The sequence below is a fragment of the Tachypleus tridentatus genome, chromosome 1 (genome assembly GCF_004210375.1).
Source record: "Tachypleus tridentatus isolate NWPU-2018 chromosome 1, ASM421037v1, whole genome shotgun sequence".
NCBI classification, from domain to species: Eukaryota; Metazoa; Arthropoda; class Merostomata; order Xiphosura; family Limulidae; genus Tachypleus; species Tachypleus tridentatus.
Window position 1 is genome coordinate 169,337,831 of NC_134825.1, and position 6,140 is coordinate 169,343,970.

The 6,140-nt window shown below is 35.9% G+C and overlaps 2 non-coding genes across 2 annotated transcripts; both read left to right on the forward strand.

Annotated features, from left to right (window-relative positions):
• Nucleotides 1–1,488: 1,488 nt before the first annotated feature.
• Nucleotides 1,489–1,560, forward strand: TRNAQ-UUG (transfer RNA glutamine (anticodon UUG)). Its single transcript has one exon. It is a non-coding gene; the product is annotated as a tRNA-Gln (tRNA).
• A 2,261-nt stretch (nt 1,561–3,821) lies between these two features.
• TRNAQ-UUG (transfer RNA glutamine (anticodon UUG)) lies at nt 3,822–3,893 on the forward strand. Its single transcript has one exon. It is a non-coding gene; the product is annotated as a tRNA-Gln (tRNA).
• The last annotated feature ends 2,247 nt before the right edge of the window (nt 3,894–6,140 follow it).

A 6,140-nucleotide genomic window follows, 5' to 3' on the forward strand; every position in this document is an offset into this window, starting at 1 on the left:
AATTTTGTTTTGTCGGTTTGTTTTATCTTTCGTATGATTTTGGTCAATTTTTGGTGAATAATTTTACTTAAATCACTTACAAAAATGAAATTTAATAACTCAAGGGTGAATCGGCCATTATCGTCTTTAAACTAACCATAAACCAGTGTTCTACAATACTTTTTAACCATCGTTTTCGTAATTCGAGAAACTAAAGCGTGTTTTTTTACCGACATATTGCTCTTACAGATCTGATTTGGATTAGGAATATAATTGACTATGATGTGCTATTGGATACTTTATTCAGATGCTAGATATTCAACAATTTGATTGGTTATATTACATCAGTTTTGTAACCTCCCTTTTAATAGGGTAAATACATAAGCCTATGGTGATTTTTTTATACACTTTAAAGATAAATTCAAAAGTTTAATTTACCTCTAATTACTAAGCGTCGTTCTGATGTATTCTACCCTTCATCAGCAACCCTGGACATATTACGGACTTGTGATGTTAAAATTCCGTTTCGATACTCTTGGTAGGCAGAGCACAAACATTCCTTTGTGTTTAACTACAAACAACATTTAAGTTATGATTGTGTTAAACGGCAATAGAAGTTTTACAGTCAATTCGTAAACTGGATGAAACATTAATACAAACTATTGAAGTTGCAAACGAATCTCTTTCCAGAAGTCCTGGCATCACTAGGTGGTTTAAAACATTCGACTCGTAGTCTGAGGGATGCGAGTTCTAATCCCAGTCGCACCAAACATGCTCGCCCTTTCAGTGGGGGCGTTCTAATGTTACGTTAATTCCACTATTGGTTGGTAAAAAGGCCAGTAGAGAGCTGGGGATTGGAGGTGATAACTAGCTGACTGCTCTCTAGTCTCACACTGCTAAATTAGGGACGGTTAGCATAGATAGCCTTCGAGAAGCTTTTCGCGAAGCATGAAGAAATGCTGGATGTTTGAAAATAACATGAACCGTATTTTTGATCTGATGACAATATAAAAGGTAAAATTTTCGAAATAAATCCGAAAGGGGTTAATTATTGCAGTGATCTCACCAATACGTATATAATTAATAAAAATATATTGTTCACAATTATTGAATAACAATAGATAGACTGTTTCTTAATCCACAAGATGCAAGATTAATTTTCGACTCGTAGTCTGACGGTCGCGGATTCGCATCCTCGTCGCGCTAATATGCTCCACCCTCTGCCTTGGGGGCGTAATAGTGAATTCCACTATTCGTTCGTAAAAGTAGCCAAGAGTTGGCGGTGGGTGGTGGTGACTAACTTCTGCTTCCTTCTAGTCTTACTGCAAAATTAGGGACGGCTAGCACAGATAGCCCTCGAGTAGCTTGTGCAGAAATTCAAAAGAAACAATATATTGCTCATAATTATTGAATAACAATAGATTGACTGTTTCGATATCCACAAGATGCAAGATTGTTTTTCTCTGCGTTATATAGTACAATTGTTTTTGTATTAAAACAGACAATTAAGGTTCCATGGTGTAATGGTTGGCACTCTGGACTTTGAATCCAGCGATCCGAGTTCAAATCTCGGTGGAACCTACATGTGGTTTACATGTACATCTTTAATATCCGAATTTTTCATTTTCTTCTCTCAAAACAATACTTAAGGAAGAGATTTGGAGATAAACTCAAATCGGTATATAAAAGTACAACTGGTGAAAACCGATTATAGAAAAGCATGAAAGATACCTACCAGTCTTACCTTGGATTGTAATTGTTTTCGCTTTGTATGTTTCTCGTGTTTCCTACAAGCATTTTAAGTTGGGGTTTTCAAACGTTTTCCAGTATATGTTTCGAAGAATCTCGTGAACACGATATTTATACAGTTCATAAGTACGAAAAGATATTTTTTATTTTATTTTGGTGTGTCTTTCATTTCTGTAAACGCCATTAAATTGAATAGAGCCAAATTTGAGAGGAGAAATATGTTAAGCAGCAAAAGGTTTTTAACACTTAACGTAATTTTCAAGACACGTTTACACAACACAATCATTTAATTTTACTAAACTCATCTTTACCGCCAGTTGGTAATAGATCCGAAGAGGTAAAAACAAATACATAAGTGAAAATATACGCATATATATTTAGAACACTCGTGAAGAAGTCCATTTTAAATTCGTATATGAACTGACAATACAAAAGCAAGACCAGTCCTATAATGAACTATTCTTCTTGCCAGTAATGTAATGGAAGATTATAGATTAAAAAAGATTACTTACGTGAGTCTGTGCTGTTACTGTGGAACTGACACAGAGAAATAAATCATCGTCCATTGGATGCCGATATCATTAATAAAAGTGTCGTTTAATGGTTTTTACACATTTACTTCTCTTCAAGTTTATAGATGGCTAATCCTGAACGTGTTAAATGACGTAAAAATTACGTGGATTGTCGTGAATGCAGGACAGTTGATATTTGTTTGTGTGTAATTTTTCATTAAATTCAAGTTACATTTACAGAAACGTATTTTATTATTGGTTTCATTTCGCTAATAACAGATCAATATCCCCGTTTGTTTACGAAACACAAATGATTGAATCTAAATATATTGAGAAAATCACGTAAACGTTGAAGAGTTATTTTTTTCTGATACCTAAAAACAAAGAATTCGTAAATGCTAAACTAGACATAAAATAATCTACTTTAGTCGGCTGACCGTTCTTCTAAGGAGATAAACGGGAATATAAAGGAAGTGTGAAATGTCAGAGTTAGAGACTTGGGTTTCGTTAACTCGTCAAATACGAGAGGAAAGAGGATAGAACAAAGGATATCATATACTCTTTAGAATACGTAGAATATAATGTTATCTGCAATGTAGAATCTGGGAGACCCTTGGAAAAACTTATCATTGAATATCTGGAGGATATAGACAAAGCAGACGTGCAATAAATGACAACGAGAATTGTGATATACGAAAGAAGTATTGCCCAGTTACGTGTAAAGTACTCAGTAGAGACATCAGTTTCTTAGATCGTAAAATGAAAGAATCTGTTGTATATAGAAATATAAACAAACAAAAACTGATGTAATGTTCTCTCTTGTCTTTATATAATTTATGTTAGATAATAACATAAGTTGGTATTTACTCTTGTTTCTCTAATTTTATTGAACCTTCCAGCAGTGGCGTAGGCTTAAGAAATAATTGCAAATTATGACAATGAAGTCAGGAAACAACCTATGTTTTTCGAAATGGAATGTTGCACGTATGCAGATGTTGTTCATTTGATAGTTCGCTATGAAGCACAAAGGAACAAAATTGATTGTCTTTGTTCTGCCCAAAACGGGTATGTAAAGAGTTTCTAGATTTTTGAGATTTGCAATCAGGAGGCAGATGTGATTAATGCGAAAGACATATTCGTTTTTCATATGTTTCATTTTATATTGTTAAAGAAAATCAGCTTCAACGTTCTGTAGAGCATGACATGGCCAGGTGGGTTAAAACATTCGACTCGTAGTCTGAGGGTCGCGGGTTCGCATCCGCATCGCGCCAAATATGCTCCACCCTCCTAGCCTTAGGGGCGTAATAGTGAATTCCACTATTCTTTCGTAAAAGAGTAGCTCAAGAGTTGGCGCTGGGTGGTGATGACTAGCTGACTTCCCTCTAATCTTTTACTGCAAAATTAGGGACGGCTAGCGCAGATAGCCCTCGAGCAGCTTTGTGCGAAATTCCAAAAGAAACAATATATTGTTCATAATTATTGAATAACAATAGATTGACTGTTTCGATATCCACAAGATGCAAGATTGTTTTCTCTGCGTTATATAGTACAATTGTTTTGTATTAAAACAGACAATTAATAGGTTCCATGGTGTAATGGTTAGCACTCTGGACTTTGAATCCAGCGATCCGAGTTCAAATCTCGGTGGAACCTACAGTTGTTTTACGTATGTCTTCAATATCCGAATTTTGGTGTGTTTTATTTTTCTTCTCCAAGCAATAATACTTCAGGAAGAGATTTAGGAGAATAAACTCAAATCCGGTATTTAAAATTACAACTGGTGAAAACCCATTATAGAAAAGCATGAAAGATACCTACCAGTCTTACATAGGATTGTAATTGCTTTCGCTTTGTATGTTTCTCGTGTTTCCTACAAGCATTTTAAGTAGGGTTTTTCAAATGTTTTACAGTATATGTTACGAAGAATCTCGTGAACACGATATTTATACAGTTCATAAGTACGAAAAGATATTTTTCATTTTATTTTGGTGTGTTTTTCATTTCTGTAAACGCCATTAAATTGAATAGAGCCAAATTTGAGAGGAGAAATATGTTAAGCAGCAAAAGGTTTTTAACACTTAACGTAATTATCAAGACACGTTTACACAACACAATCATTTAATTCTACTAAACTCATCTTTAACGCTATATGGTAAAAGATCCGAAGTGGTTAAAAAAAATACAGAAGTGAAAATATACGAATATACTTAGAAAGCTCGTGAAGAAGTCCATTTTAAATTCGTATATCAACTGATAATACATTTTCTCCATCTAGTGAACCGAGTAGCGAATCTGCTCGTTTGTACGTTACTGAAAACCAACCATCGTCTTCCCAGAGTTGCACCAATTCCGTGAGCTGTTCATCTCCACCTGAATTTACTGAATCGATGCTTGAAGTGCATATCGAAGAACCAGAAAATGAAGGTTTTATTTTGTCCATGTTTGGAGATAGAAGTACAACAACAAATGGAATTGATAGTTTGCAAAGTTTAGATGGAAACAGTTCTGGACAGACTCATTATGTAAATTACCATCCAGATTTTTCAGATATTTTGAGAGAAAGTTGTAATTTTGGCAGCCCTTGGCTATAGTTATATATCGATGTCACCTGGGACTCAACACAATCAATCAGCAGCTACAAATTCATTTAGGTATTCTTCTTTTTTACATGCGATCTTTGTATGGCCTTTCAACCTAATCCAAATGCCTTGTTTTGTCCAATGGTATGTCTGAAATGACCAACCCTAAGAGGATATACTCAATCCCTGATCCTCAATTAACACCGCCATCATTTTATAAGCGAGCGGAAGGGGACAATTACCAGTGGAATACCTCCTTGCGAACTCCTGATAACCAAGCAGCTGACCCATTTTCTAGATTTCCGTTTTCACCATTATCTTCTCCAACTGGATCAGAACCGCCAGTGTTGACCACAACTACAGCTTATGGTATTAGGCCTCTGCCGTCGTTAGCTTCTGTATTTCTTTTACCTTCTAGTCTTGCAACAATGCCATGTGATCAAGAGTATTGTATCCATACTCGTAAACAGCAGTTTGAAAAAAATGTCTCAGATCACGAGTTTTCATTCCTGGACTACGCTGGACAACAGAAGGAGAATCATCGGGACATTGGAGTACAGTCTCACATTGACATTAATAGTATTGCAGATAAAATTAATGAGCAAAAAAATATTAACACTTATGGTCTGCATTTGTCTGCCCATTCTCTAAGGAAAGTAGGAAAAGCAAATGAAACTGTTTTGGAAAATTGTGATATAGGTGGTAGTTCTAACACAGAAGGAAAATTCCTACGATCCAGTGGGCTCGAATCTCAGTCTCGACAAGCTCAACCCTTTAATGCTAATAATTCAGAAGAAGAAAGTCTAAACCATTGTTGTAATGAAGCAGCCAAAAATCTTCAGTATACATCTTCCCCCTCTATTATCAATCTTTCAAGTAATATAGGCAGTTCACACCATATGAATACCTGTGAAACGTTGAGTGAGACCTCTCTAACTGAAAAACCAAAGTCTAGACTTGAAGAGCTTCTGTTGGAAAACCATGAACCTCACAAAACAACAATTACTAACTCCCTACCAGAGATAGCTTGTTTTCTTCGCCCAGTTGTACCACAAGCTGTTAACAGTTTTCATGCACCTCGACAAAAGAGAGCCAAAACAGTCAAAGAGCTTTTGCAGGAAAGATATCAGTTAATTTTACCTCAGCAGGTCCATTCGTGGAACCACTTGGCCAAACACAATTTATCAAATGCTGCTCAAGGAAGCTGCCTTGGTCATGCAGGAGTGGCTGGTGGTCCAGAAGGGTGTTCTCAGTCCACTGTAGCTTCTTTCGGCTCGTGTAACTCATCTCTACAGCAGACATCCTCTCAAATTTTATCGGC